The sequence below is a fragment of the Lissotriton vulgaris genome, chromosome 11 (assembly GCF_964263255.1).
Source record: "Lissotriton vulgaris chromosome 11, aLisVul1.2, whole genome shotgun sequence".
NCBI lineage: Eukaryota > Metazoa > Chordata > Amphibia > Caudata > Salamandridae > Lissotriton > Lissotriton vulgaris.
In genome coordinates this window covers 371,578,326-371,593,822 of record NC_141699.1, presented here as the reverse complement: position 1 = coordinate 371,593,822, position 15,497 = coordinate 371,578,326, and the positions used below count along the sequence as shown (strand labels likewise).

General features: G+C 51.1%; 1 protein-coding gene across 1 annotated transcript in view; it reads left to right on the top strand.

The window, feature by feature from the left end:
* Window positions 1–11,753, top strand: part of ANKRD39 (ankyrin repeat domain 39) — a 120,067-nt gene extending 108,314 nt beyond the window's left edge. Inside the window, exon 6 of the mRNA XM_086943354.1 lies at window positions 10,711–11,753. The gene's annotated coding sequence lies outside the window, so the exon portion shown is untranslated. The remainder of the gene's footprint in view (window positions 1–10,710) is intronic.
* Window positions 11,754–15,497: the final 3,744 nt, after the last annotated feature.

Sequence of the window (15,497 nt, the reverse complement as noted above, 5' to 3'; positions counted from 1 at the left end):
CGATCAATGCTTCCAGTCAGGGGTAAGGTTGGAAGATATGTGAAGCACTCTTTTGCCTTTTTTTCTGTATACTTTGACATTTAGGCGCTTAAATATACACATATGAAGTCCAGCGTTTTCAGAAATATCACGTCTGAGGAGGAGCCACGTGCGCGCCCAAGATGGATGCGTAGGTGCACAGCTTTGCCAGACCCGAACCCCATCCTAACATCCTGATTATTATCCTGAGGCGCTGATTCTGCCTTTGAAAAGTGGAGAGTTGGCGGTGCCCGTGGAAGTGACTACGGCCCCGCTGCGAGGTCGGGCTGGAGCTGTGCGCTGTGCCGGTTCGGGCCTGGCGGCCCGGTGGAGCCAGGGACTCGAGTGAGGAGAGTGGCAGGCCATCAGTTGAACAACACCCGGGGCCGGGACCGGAAGTCTCCGGTCGGGCCCAGGTGTCATTGAAATCCTGCCCGCGCCGGTGTGCGGGGCTCATGACGTGGGGACGGACCATCGCGGGGGGCCCCCCCCACTTCTCTGAAGCATTGTCTGTGCTCCTCGGGGGCGTCCCGCCAGCGAGAGACTGCTGGTATAAGACCCCGGTTGTTGGCGGGTCCTGAGGCGGAGGTGGCCCCCGCAGTGGGGCTCTTTATCTGGAACTTCGGCAGATGAATGGGGCCCGGATTGCCTGCTGAGGCGTCGGATTCGGCTGCCGGGGTCGGTGGGGGCTTAATCTCGCTACACATTGGGAATACAGAGCTCGGACTGGCTGCCCCGCTGGATGCCCTGGTAGGAGTTGCAGCGAGGAGAACCACGGGCTGCTGCGAGTGGCGGCGGGACCCCTCGGAGTGGGGCTGTCAGCTGAATTACTTACTCACTGAGCCATACGGAGGTGGGGTTCACCTCCAGTCGGAGTTTGGCATTTTGGGCTTATTGGCACTGTGGAAAGATGCTGAAAGGGGTCCCGATTAGCAGTCCTGAACTGGGCATTGACCTGCGCTGACCTCTATTGTGTGGTTTTGGGGCCCTCGCGGCGGACGTCTCCGCCCCCTTTCGTTGAGACAGGTGCCCAGCGGGCAACTACTTGGAGTCTATTTGATCAGAATCCACCCTGTCCAGGCTCGGCTATCTACCAGCGATTTTTGTACCGACTAGACATTGGTTCTGGGGTTTTCTGCTGGCGAGCCCATGTGCTGAGACACTGACTGGTTGTGTGAGCGACCGAGTCACCCAGCATCGCTCAGTGACGCCTAGTGTGAGATTGACACTCCCGTTGTGGCGGTAGGCTACGGGGGGCCCGAGTGGAGTTTCAAAAATGACGACCAAATCCAAAAGTGAGAAGAAGCAGTCAAGGTCTACTAAGGGGTCTCGCTACGTCCAGGCCAACAAACTTGACCGCTACACGTTGCCCAGAGGATCGCCGCCCGAACCGAGGAGAAAACAAGACGGTTGTGGAGAGTCTGCGGGTCCTCCGTCTGAGCCCACACTGCTAGATGTGATGGCGGCCAACAATAGTGTCAAAACATCTCTTGGACAGAAGATGGAGTCGTTCGACCACAAGCTTGATACTGTGACTATCGAGGTCAACCTTATCCGAGCCGATCTCACCAAAACCAGTGAGAAAGTAAAGTCATTGGACATTAACACCGCTAGCCTGACAGATGATGTATCTCTGCTACAATAGGAGGTACGACATCTCAGGGCCTCTAGTGACCACACAAGCCGAAAGCTGGACGACTATGAGAGGAGGGCTCGGAGGAACAACATACGCATCATTGGTGTCCCGGAGAAAGCAGAGGGCCCGGCCCCGGACCTATTTGTTGAAGACATTATCCTCAACCATCTTAAGCCCATGGGGCTGGGTCATTTTTTCACGATTGAACAGACGCACAGAGTCCCGGGGGGAGACCGAAACCTGGAGCCCCACCTCTTCCGATGATCGCAAGGGTGCTTAATTTCAGGGACAGAGATGCTATCCTGCAGCCCTCCAGATCGGGAGGCCCCCTGAAATACGAGAACACCACACTTGCATTCTTTCCGGATTTCACTCGGTTGGTCCAAAAGCAGCGCCAGAGTTTTCTTGGAGTTAAGAAGAGGCTCAGAGAAAGAGGTCTGAAATACGCCATGATGTTTCCGGCCGGCTGAGGATTCAGATTGTGGGGAAGGTCTGGTTCTTCGATAATCCAGACGTTGCCTCGAACTGGTTGGAGAGACTACCGCCCCCCCCCCCCCTCTCCCCCCCCTCAGGAGGGCCTGAGGGACAGAATGGAGATGGTGGGGAAGGCTCGCGAGAGCAGGAATGAAGCGCGCCACACTAGTTCGGGACGTTGAGAATTGTCAGGTGATGCGCCATGCGCATGTGTTTCCTTCCGCCTTGATCCTTGAGAGAGTGAGCTACATTAGGACAGGATGTGATATCCTGGGCGGTGAGGGGTGGGGATACGGGGTTCTGACATCCTCTTCAGTTCTACTTTTAGATAGTTGATTAGTTAGAGCATGGGGCAACGGGCACACTGCGAGTTGGGATTTGGCGGATCCCGTGAGCAGGGGTGCAAGGTGGGGGGAGAGGGGTTGTTGAATAGTTGTTCTTTTCCTTTTCTCTTTTCTTTCGTATCAGGAGGCAGAGCTATGATTTCTTTGCACTTTTCCCCCTTTTTTTCTTTCTACATCAGGTGACAATGTTGCAGCTGGACGTTCTTTGTGCTGGTCGACTGTCGCGTGTTAGTCAGGGATAAAGGTGCTGAGCTGGAATGTGAATGGCCTGGGTGACCGGATTAAGAGAGGGATGGTCAATCAGCTTGTTAGAAGGCACTCCCCAGACGTCGTATTGTTGCAGGAGACACATCTTGTTGGCAACCGCTGCATGGCCTTCCATAAAGGGGGGTATAAATTGGTGGCACATACCGGGTTTACAACTGGGTCCAGAGGCAATCCAGGCCACATGGTCGGATCAGAGGAGCAGATATGCCGGTGTCTCAGGGCAATTGTGGGGGAGGACGGTTACCTTTTTGTCGGTATATGTACCGCCTGGCCTTCAGTCCGACACTTTCCGTGACCTGAGTGCCGTCTTTCTTACTCTGCCCCTGCGCCTTTTGGTGTTGGGGTGATTTTAACGCGGTGCTTGATGGGGAGATTGACAGATACCCGGCGCGGACACTCAGGCCATCGCAGAGGTGGCTCTCAGACTTCCTTGAGACGTTAGGGCTGGTAGATAGTTGGCGGTGCGTAACTCGACCCGGACACACTTCACTCACATATCCGCTGAGCATAATAGCATGTCCAGATTAGATTACATATTAATACCGTTGGTTATGGCAGCTACAGTTAAAGAGGCATGGTATCTTGGTAGGGGTATTTCTGACCATTCTCCACTGTGGTTGCAGGTTGAGTTCGGATAGCCATCGGTAGGCAGGGTAGCCCCTATTAATGCGTGGCATTTAAAGGACCCTGCCACCAAAAAAGAGGTGGTTTGGGTTTCGGAACGTTATTTCCAGGAGAATGTGGACACTGTTGCTTCAGCGCAGTCTTTGTGGGAAGCATATAAAGTAGTGGTGAGGTGTGAGGTTTTGTCTTTGGTGGCAGGGAGGAGGAGGAGACGTCAGGCGGAGGTGGCTAGGGTGGAGGCCGATGTGATAAGGTTGGAGGAAAGGGTGGCTAGATCTGCCACTCCAGATGACCTCCACCTCTCGAGGTTAAGACAAGATGAATATAAATGCCTTGCCAGGGAAAAAGCGATTGTCCAGAATAATGCCATACAAAGTGGAATATATGAACATCGAGACAAGGCTAGTAAATTGATTGCGAGGCTTGAGTGTGAGGAATGGGCATCGAGGCTGGTGCCTGAGTTAGAGGGAACAGAATCTGGCACAGATACAGACCCGCAGGCTGTGGCTGATAAATTTTCTGATTATTACAAAGGGGTCTTTACCACGATCGGTGGGTTTACGTAGGCAGAAAATAGTGAAATGATCAAGGATATATGCATGCCGCGGTTAAGAGCTATCTAGACTCCCCTTTCACTGACGATGAAGTTGCACGGGCAATTAGAGGAATAAAATCTGGGGAGGCGAATGGTCCCAATAGGATACCAATAGAATTGTACAAATTGAATGCCCATAAACTCTCCCTGTATATCCGGGCCATGTTCCTGAACAGTAAACAGAAGGGTCAGCTTCCATACGACCAGCGGGTTGCAAATATTGTGGTTATTCATAAGGCAAGCAAGCCTAAGACGCTCTGCTCTTCGGATAGGCCCATTTCACTTCTTAATGCCAAGCCCAAAGTCTTGGCGAAATTACTTGCTACCAGGTTGGTCAAGGTAGTCACAACCTTGATACACCCCGATCAGTCTGGCTTCATGCCGCGCCGGAACACGGCTCTAAACCTACAGAGGATACACGGGATACTGGGTGGTTCCTCGAAAATACAGGAGCCGGTGGTCCTGGTGTCCTTGGATGACATATGGCATTCAATAGGGTTGAATAGAATTATTTGTTTGCGGTGTTGGCAAAATTAGGTTTTGGAGCAGAGTTTATTGGATGGGTATGATTATTGTACGCTAATCCCTTGGCTAGGGTGGTTGTTAACAATTGTAGATCGATCGATTCTCTGGGAAGAGGCATGAGACAGGGATGCCCTCTGTCTCCGCTTCTCCTTGCTCTTGCATTGGAGCCTCTGGCGGTGTGGGTCAGATAGGATCGGTCGATACGTGGCTTGCGGTGGACGCCGGAGTGGGAGAATAAAATTTCACTGTATGCTGACGATATCCTACTTTATCTCACCAACCCCAGGGCGTCTTTGGTCAGTTTTCTGGATGTGCTAGCCATATTTGGTAGGTACTCCGGATTTGCTATAAATTGGTCGAAATCTGTGCTTTTTGTCCTAGCGGGCGAGCCACCGGTAATTCCGCAGTCATGCCTGATACAGATTGAGCCAGTAGGATTTAAATATCTAGATATCTACATAACACTTGACCCGAAGCTAAGACACGCTAACAACTTGGGTCCCCCCTTGTGCCGGTTTAAAAAAGACGTGGAGCGCTGGAGAGCTCATCCGCTATCATTGCTTGGGAGGGCGGTGCTGTTTAAGATGATGGCCCTACCCCAATTTTTTTATGTACTTCAGAATACAATGGACCCGGTACCGGTCTCCTATTTTAAAGAAATTGAAGCACTTCAGAGGCAGCTTCTCTGGGAGGGTAGACCCCAAATAGCATTTTTATTTAAATTTTTTTTTAATTTTTGGGGAACCTTTTTTATTACTTCAAGCAAATACAAGCATGGGCCTACAACCACCCCGGCCGGCCGCTAGTCAAGTCGTAGGTACAGCAAATCAATGTGGGAAAATATAGCAGCCCGAAAACCGGGGTCTAACAAGTGTCCAGGATATGACTTGTATTCAAGCGTACTGGCCGAAATTCAGGATTCATGAAGGTTCATTTTACAATAAAGAAAAACTAAGAATCAATGCCATACGGTCATACATGGTCCTACAATAACAAGCATGAATCAGGAAATCCGCAAATAGTGCAAATACAATTGAAGTATTGGGGGTAATGTATACGAGTCAGGATAAATGTAAACACAAACCCGTTCCGTAGCAAAGCTGCACCCCACCCCTCAAAACGAAACATACTGTAGGAAACATGAAAAACGATGACACCAAAAAGGAAAAAAGACAAAAGGGCCATAGAAACAAATAACAGACAAATTAACAAACCCCATCCCCCTACCCCCCACCCTGCACCCCTGCAGAAGGCCACGGCCTACCCCCCCCCAGCAGCGTGCCTGTCGCCCTAAATAAGAGACCCGAAATATAGAAAAAGAGAAGAAGAAAAAAGAAGAAAAGAAGAAAAAAAAAATGGAGAAGGGCCCTCGATCTTGCCACCCGGCCCCCCCCCACCCCCGCGCCCAGTAAACATCCTAAAAGCAAAGTCAGAATAGCCATGGAAAACATTAATCACCAATAGCACCGTCAATAAAATCCCCGCTGAGTGTCCCCCAAATCACCGTCAGCCAACAATAAGTCCACTGGATCCTAGACGGTATCACCCCTGGCCTTGTCTATCAGTAGTACCAACATACGTCCACTTATCAATCGGCATACAGAGCGGCGTGGAGGGTCCAAGTGATCCGGGCGGACCGGGCCGTGTTATTACTCCATGGGACTTCAGCAACCAAAACCCAGCCGAATATGTATGGCGGAAATCCGTCTGTTTCGGTATCGACCCCGAAAACATCCTCAAGTCCGAACACAGTCTCACCATCCAGGGAGAGAGAGTCACACCATCCAGCAAGCGCCGAGACGACGCCGGGGCAGCCCAAAACATAGATCGGCGTTGTTTCCCCAGCCGCTGATTAGATATGTGCCCCGACGAGTCACTCACATGTACTACAGATCTGTCCAAGGCGATCTCATGAACCGGTTCTTCCAGCGTCTCCACGAACCTAGGCGTAGCTGGAGCACTCTTCACTGACATAGAGGCGGGCACGTCGGCACTTCCTTGAGATCGAACTGTGCCCGTGTGGAACGGCGGGGCAACAATGGCGGCCATCCTTCTTCCCAGGTCCCGGGCGTTACGGATCAGGGTCGCATGCAGGGCCGTTAGAGCAGCCAATATATCTTTGGACGTGGGCTCTTTCTCGTGCCGCCAGACCCCTGAACTCTCCCACACGGCAGCTTTTCTACCCAAATGTGGTCTGCGTAAGAGGGTGCCAGCCGCCATCTTAGCTAATCCGGCCTCGTCCCTCTTCACCTCACCTCGGGACCGGGCCCCACACCAGGGCGCAACAGGATTCACAGCGAGGACCCAGAAAGTCAAGGCAGGCTTCCCAGGGAAGAGCCACCAAAGGGCTAAACAAAATCTCTGCCGCTCCCCGGGAGCCGATCGCCGATTCCGGGGTAAGTCCTTAGTTATGCCCGGACACAACACTGGAAAGGGGGCCAAATATCGTGCACTCCCCTCAACCCTGCTTTGCCACGCATCCCCACGAAGCACTCCGCTAGATGGACTGGGTCGTCACTGTTGCCATCGGCCCATCAAATCTCCGGCGCCCTCCGGACGACTCCTCACCTCCACCAATGGCCGCTGTTTTCACAGTCGCGGCCGGCTGCTCTTCTCACTCGACACCCCGGTCCCAGCTCCGCGAGGGCCTTAAAACAGTCAGGGACATTTCTTCGGGCCTGCCACACGTAGAAGCCTCAGGAGCAAACGGTGAGTGAAAGTTTTCCTTCGCCTACTTAAATATGCCGTTGCGGCTCAGGCTAGTTGCCAGGATGTATGCGCGGGGTGAGAGGGCTCACGGAGCCGAGCGTCTATGCGGCCATCTCGGTCGCTAGCTTGGCTCCTCCCCGAATAGCATTTGTTAAACTAACTCTCCCATGGTATGATGGGGGAATCAGACTCCCGGATTTAATGAAATATTACTGGGCTTCGCAACTAGTGGCTGTGAATCATGTTGTTTATGGTCCCCCAGGGGACCCAGGTTATGCCATGGGCCGCGGGCAGGCACCTGGTGGGGATATCAGTAGGGCTTTATATGCCAGGTCTGGGCGGTTCTCGCTATTGGGCCCAACTGCTCATGCAGTGCATGTGTGGCACGCTGTTAATAGATATTTGAGCTGGGAGGGAAGATTGACTTTGGCCACACCCCTGTTAAATTCTGAGAGACTTGGAAGCTTGTGGAAGTCTAAGGGATTTGACAAGTGGGATCTCATCTGGATCACCCAGATTAAAGATGTGTGGGGAGGAGACAAAATGCATACATTTGACTTTCTTTAGCAGCAGTACAGTCTACATGATAATGAGCACTACCGATATCATCAGGTTAGACATGCTGTCCTTGCTCACATACCTAGGGACACCACACTTCCAGAGGCCTCTCCTCTTGAGGACCGAGTCCTGGATGGGCACCTTCCAGAGAAGACTATCTCCTTAATATATAAGAAGCTTGTTAATAATATGGAGGACCCGCTGGGACGTATCAGAGCACAGTGGAGTGCAGATGGGTTGGAGTTAATGACGAAGATTGGGTGGAGGCAGTTTCCTCCCCGAAGGTCGTGGCGATTCAGATGAGGCTTCGACTGGTGCAGCTAAAGATCTTACACGGATCGTATATTACTGGGCCTCGACTGGTGCGTATGGGGCGAATGGTGAGTGGAGAGTGCAGGAGGGGTTGTGGTGAACCTGGCACTTTTATACATATTCTGTGGCACTGTGTGGAAATACAGGAATTCTGGACAAGGGTTCATGACGAGATGAAAGAAGTATTGTGGGAGAGAATACGACCAGAAGGTTGGAGATGCATATTGAATGTGTGGGAACCCACAGATTTGAATGTGTATCGGAAGCAATGGGTGACACTGGCGTGCATGGTGGTGAAACGAAAATATAGCTCAGCTGTGGGGAGCAAGCCAGCCGCCCGAGTTTCCAAGTGGGCGGAGGATTTGGACTGATGTATGTTTAGGGTGAAATCTGTATAAGTGGCCAGGACTTGCCCGGAGAAATGGCGGAAGATATGGGGGGCATGGAACAGTCATCGTGGTGAGATTTGTGCGCCTCCGGCGCGGCAAGCGGGATCGGAAGCGCAGGAATCCCCGTGATCGTTTTAAGTATATACTGTTTCATGCAATTCTGTACAAGCAGTATTTTGACCTTTACAATGAGAAGATTGTTATTTCACCTGATGTCTCTTTTCCTTTGTGTCAGTTTGTTAAGAAAAATAATAATAAAAAGAAAGAAATATCACGTCTACTGCTACTTCATTTGTTGAACTTTCCTTCAAATCACGTTGTCTTTGGTGCCTTCCTGGTCTGTCACATTTCTGTGTTTGGTAGGCTGACTAGCATGGGGCTGAAAAAAATATTGACATCTCTTATTTGCAGTGCTCAGAAATTACACATTTGTGGTATGAAGCACTGTACGAAAACAAGTTATTAAAACTCTGAAAACCCTTTTCCAGACACTAGTATTAAGTTGCCTGGATTATTGCAATGCTCTGTTGATCAAAGAAGTTGGACAAGGCTGTTACTGGAAAGGGGTAGTGTGCTGGTCACAAGGAAGAGGAGGGGGAAGCGTGGTGATTAGCGTGTGCAAACCTACCACTGGGTATCCATTGTGTTAGATATAGTTGCCTTTGCAGGTGTCATGCTTCATCATCAGCAGTGCTCCTCGTTGGTCAGGCAGTGCAATACCCAACGGGCTCACCTCGAAGAGGGGCTCTTTAGCGGAGATCTTTTAGTCCAACTGCCTATGGGTGAAGTGCGGGTGTGGGGCCTGAAGGTTGTAGACAGAAATTTGATTAAAATGGACCAAAGGGTACCTGAGACTACTTTATTCGGGCGGTCCCTTGCTTCAATTAAAAGTGGAGCTAGTCTGGGCTTGCTGGAATTTAATGTTTCCTTGCTCTAGACTAGACTAGGAGGTGTTTAAAATCGATCAACATGTTTCTCGCTATGGTGCATTGACACGCGATTCATCAGGACCTCTGTAATAAAGTCTACAAACAATAATGTCTATTTCAGGTTTATATACTCATTACCAGTTGCGGGAATGTTGTACCACAATTGCACTGTTCCTTGCCTAATAGTCAAGATTTATATGCAACATCAGCGGGTCGTACATCAGGGATTGGGCCTCTGTGTGTAAGGCTCGGGTCTCCTGAGTAGTAGGCAATCGTCCTACCCCTCTCCTGCTCTGTTGATCTCAGCTAATGCAGCGTCATTGAACAGATTACAAGTGGTCCAAAGTACCTCAGCCCGGCTGGTCTCCAATGCTCCTCCCCGTACCTCTTGCATTCCCCTCTTGCAGAGATTGCATTGGCTCCCAGTGCGTAAGCTGATCTGTTGCATTGTACACAAATCCCTAAATGGCAAACGCCTCCGATAACAAATATACATTATAAGAATAAGACAATAAAAATGATATGTAATAAATATATATATGTGTGTGTGACCAAGCTCCCCAGTGGAGTGAAACGCGTTACCTTCCATTAAACGCTTTGAACCTGCTACTCACCTGAGACTGGATTTTCTGTGAGCTCGACTTCTGGCTGTCTGTTGTGGCGCTGCGAGGTCTGCACCCTGCTGCTGCCTGACACGCATCGACAGGCTGGGATTCCTTTATATATATTGTGGCCACTGCAAAGCTTGCAGACACAGTTTCCACAAAAAATCAGTCACATATAATGGAATTACGAGAGAACTGACACAATTCCTGACATGTAGCACTGACTATGTCATATATGTCATCGTTTGCCCTTGTGGGTTATGGTATATTGGTAGTAGTACTAAACAAGCAAAGCTTCGTGTGCTTGAACACTACCGTGCCATAGCCAACAAAAATGAAAAATACCCTGTGGCAAGACATTTTGCCGAAACTCATTTTTCCAACCCAGGCGCAATGAGCTTCCATATATTGGAACAGATTGAGAGAAATCCTCGGGGGGAGACAGGACCCTGAAACTGAGACAAAAAGAGTCCAAATGTATCATTGAATTCCAGACCAAGACACCGGGGGGCCTTAACCAGGATGAGGAGCTAGCAGTTCACCTTAAAGCATGAGCATTATTATCTGTGTTAGCTTCCCCGCAGTTGTTTGGAACATCAGGCTTCTTCCATGATTGAGTATGCTTTGTTTATTTATTATGATGTTTTGAGTGAATCTTTTAGAATTGTTGTAACAAACTTATTTGAGCACTGAACTATTGTAATTTATGTCTTTTTGCTTCACAGATTCGGTTCCACTAAGAACACGACTGCAAACTTTTTTCTCACGTCCCCCTAAAACGGACACTCTTCTTTGGGAGCACTCTACTTCCTTCTCTTCACTTGGCATCTAGACAGTTTCCTTCAAGGTAGGCCCCACTCGTGGGGGCTACCACACTTTGGACTTGGTTACATATTGCCTTCTGTTTGAATTTGTTGGAATTTATGGGTCACGACATTTGTCAGGCACTATGCATCAGACCTTTCTGCTCCATCACCCCGTGTATTTTACAAACATAGTCCCCCGACCAATAGGGGTCTAGTGCACACCAGATCCTTGTGCCTTGCTTCTTTGTTATAGAACGCAGATTACATTTGTTTCCTCTGTGTTCACAATTTCTACAGCTCCCTCACCTTGTGTCTCCGGCAACTTTATCTGCGCGTTGTCCGACATCTATGCCAGACACATTCTGTGCCACACACTCTTAAACTTGGGCCATGCCAGTGTATGTGTGACAGGATCCGCTCATTTCCAGGCGTACAACTAGGCAGCCCGCTTGATTTGTGAAAACATTGGTTTCACGTCAGGTTGCTATGGTAACGTGTAGTCCAGCGCTGCCGCTTAAACTACCACTATATATATATATATACCACTATGGCGGATCCCGGGCTGGGGTGCATTCACTATAACAAGCATATCTTAAGTAGAAACGCTTTAAGCATACTACGTTCTCCTGTGTATCCAACAGTAGAGTTTGTCGTATTTATTTTCATATATATTGATTAATAACTACATGTGATGAAAATGTATTTATTTTCGAAAAAATGTATCAATTTTCGTTTCAATAAGAATTGAAACATATTAGACACAAACATTGTGTGAGGATCATGCACATGATTATTATAATGTGGTTATTTTAATTTTATTGCTATGTACTTACCAAGTCCTGTTTCTATGGTGTTGAAATGAAACTTTATTTACCGGAAACTGTGCACATTGTAAACTAACGTGAACAAGGCTGTCCGCAGCCGAAACATGTTGTTGGTTTAATAAACACCCTTGGAGCTTCGAGAGGCGTTGCGTGGATTTGTGGGCTGAGAGCACCGTTACTTGGTAACTTTGGAACATTTAAATTACCGGCAGGCTCGGCCGGCGTTGGTGCCACTTCCCACGGGGCCGCTGTCAGCGCTTGAGCGGTTTTTGGAACATATATATATATATATATATATATATATATATAGAGATAGATAGATATACTCAATGTACACCAACAATGAAAAGCCTGAGAGTTTGTAAATATTTAACCATGAATGTACATATGGGACTTTGTCTAGCACAATTGTGTACCTCCTAATTATTTTCCATATGCATATCTCTATTTATGTCTACCTTTTATGTGTTGTTATGCATATACATTTTTATATATTTTCCTCCCACTAAAGTGGAAAAAATGTATTTCCCCAGACCTCACCGACCACCTCTCTATAACTCATCCTATCCCCTACTTCCACTCTCTCACTCATCCCAAACCACTTTAACTACTACGTACTCCCAAATAACCCTCTATAAACTCTACCCTCCTCCATCTATCCTTTATCCTATTTATCCAACTAGCAGGCTCCCATGTCTGCCACTCCCAATAACAATGTATATTTTCCTCTACTATTGCATCTTTGGATTCCGGAGTAGCGTGTTACTCGCCAAAAACACTTCAAAGTCTTGTCAGGGGTAGTAAGCGCTAGATAAATACAATTACAAGCTGATCTGCCAACGTCTTGTAGACCTCAAGCGCGCGGGGGTCCATCTGAGCGCGGTGCTTTCCCAGTTACTAGCTGTACTGACGGAGCCACCCGGCCCGTCCACACACGCACGCATACAGCCTGGGGGCAGGTCAAGCCCTCAGGTATAAATAAACGGGCGCGAGACCGTCTCGTGGTCTTCGGCCCCTAATCTATAGCCAAGTGTCTGTGTCGTCCTTCACAGATAGTGTCCTGTAGGCCCCACTCTGAGGCATAGGTCTTCCTACCCCTGGCCAACTTTACACTGGCGACGAGGCGGGTACGTTGCCCACGCCTCGCCCCCGCGGAGGTGCTTGCCGTGCTCCGCGGTGTGTTCATTGCCACGCTCGCGCCGTCCGCGCTAGAGCCCGCGGCTGGGGCCCAGGTACCTCGTGGGTGCCGCCGCTGTGTCAAGCTGCGGCCTGCTGGATCTTCGCGCCCGAGGTATCGCTTGAGGTGAGCCCTCCCGAGTGCTGACGCACACTGCCTGCTTCGCGACTGCGGCCGTGCCTTGCTGTGCGACATCGAGGGCCTGCTCTGCCTCTCTGCCTCCCCAGCACGCCTGCCTGTCCGCGCCTGGTGGATGGTGTGAAGCGGCGACGCAGTTCGCGTCTGTCGGAGGGTGTGGATCGGCCCTCGCTGCTATCCCTGCTCACGCGCACGCATCTCGCGGACGCGGGGATTGCACCCTGCCGATGCTCACGCATTTCGTGGAGCCACCGTTTCCCGTGTTTTGAGGCACGGGCCATGCCCAGAGGCATACAGATTCGCATCTCGGGGCCTAGGAAGGTCCGCTAAGGCCGGGAGACCCCCAGGGACAGCAGATTTGATCCAGGAAGTCAAGTTAGGCTCGCCCAGCCACCACCACAGGAAGCCGCCACGCGCTACAGACACCCACCTGCAGCAACACACAGCCCACGTGCCTCCACGCTTCAGGGATGAATCAGCAGGCAGCCGCAGGCACTGTGGCGGCCGACCCGACCCTGCAATCCCCGGCTCATCAGCCGGTGGTGCAGCAAAATGTACAAGCTCCTGCCCCAGTTGCCAACGCCAGGCCAGCCCTGCCAGGACACGTCATGGCAGCGCCGCTCCCGCCATTCAGCGAGCTGCTAGACCCGCCCACGGCTGCCGCACGGTGGCGCCTCTGGTTGGGCCGGCTGGAACATTACTTCGTTGGCGTCAGAGAGACGGACACGAAAGTCAAACGCTCGCTACTCATGTGCTACGGGGGCGATGAGCTGTATGAACTATTCGAGACCCTGCCGGACAGAGGAGAAGACAGCGACAACACGGCCGCAATCACGGCGCTCAATCGCCACTTCGACCCCCGTGCGAACCCGGATTATGAGTGGTTCAAGTTGCGCCAGGCAGAAGGCGAATCGATCGACGTCTACTACGCGAGACTCCGCAAGCTGACAACTTCCTGCGAATTGCTGGACAGAACACTGGAAATCAGAGCGCAGCTTATCCAAGGCTGTAGGTCAGTTCAGCTGAGACGCCTCATCCTGCGGCAGCCCCGAATAAGCCTGGACGAAATCCTGGTGTTGGCCAGGTCACACAAACTCTCCAATCCCCGGGCAGAAGCGATGCAGGCAGCACTGGACAGGCCTGCGATGTCAGCCAAGCACGTGTCCATCAAGGAGGAACACGTCAACGTCATCCGCAGAAGGCCATTTCCATCGGCCCAGAAGGGCCAACAGCAACCAGGAGCCTCGCGCGCCGCATGCGGGAACTGCAGAATGGACCACCCGTCGCACGGCCGATGTTTCGCACGTGGAAAAACATGCTCCAACTGTGGAAAGATGAATCACTTTGCTAAAGTGTGCCGCAGCAGTGGCAGCCGTCGTGCCGGTTCAAGCGGGAGTGGCATCAGTCAAGGAGTGCGTCAAATCTCGCTCGAAGACCCCGGACCCTGCGGCGACTCCGCACAAGCAGCATTTCGCATGGACGAAGAAGAGGACGACGATGTATTCTTCGTTTCTTTCGTGGGTCGTGACGGGTCGAGGAGACGACCCCCACCTATGTGCGAGGTTCACATCAGTGAACGTGATGGACAACTCCCAGTATGAACAACTGTCCCCCCCGCCCGCCGCTATCTCCCTCAAAAGCCAGGATGTACACGTAGGACAGCGACGACCCATTGCCTCTACGAGGAGTCATCGACGTGACCGTAACGTGCAACGGTCAAGAAGTTAACACGAAATTCCACGTGACCGGAGGCAAGCGAGGCATGCTCCTCAGCTGCCACACCGCAGAGGACCTCCGACTGGTGTTCTTCGTCAACCAGATACACGAGCGACATGCGGACGCCATGTTGAGTGAGTTCCCCGCGCTTTTCCAAGGACTTGGCCGCCTAAAAGGAAAAACATTCAAGCTACAAATCGACCACACGGTGAAGCCGACAGCACTACGCCACAGGAGAGTGCCCTTCCACCTGCGGCCGCAGGTGGAAGAGGAACTGAAAAAGCTCGAGGAACTTGGGGTAATCGAAAAGGTGTCGGGCCCGACGCCCTGGGTGTCGCCCCTCGTGGTGGCGCCGAAGCCCAAACAACCAGGCGCCATAAGACTCGGTGTGGACATGCGCCTCCCCAACAAGGCAGTCAAAAGAGAGCGACACCTCACGCCAACTATGGACGATATAGTGGCCGATCTAAATGGAGCCCGGTGGTTCTCCAAACTGGACTTAAACGCAGGCTACCACCAGCTCGAGCTGCATCCTGACAGCCGGAACATCACAACGTTTTCCACCCACGTCGGCCTCCGCAGGTACAAGCGCCTGAGTTTTGGCGTCTCTTCTGCCGCCGAAGTGTTCCAGAATGCAATCAAAGAGACACTCTCGGGACTCCCAGGGGTGATCAACATAAGTGACGACATTCTGGTCTTCTCCAAAACGCTTGAAGAGCATCATGGACACCTTCGAGCCACGCTTCAAAGGCTGGTTGACCACGGACTCACGTTACACCGGGAGAAGTGTTAGTTCTACAATGAGTCGGTGGAGTTTTTTGGATACATATTTTCCCCCGACGGTCTGAGAG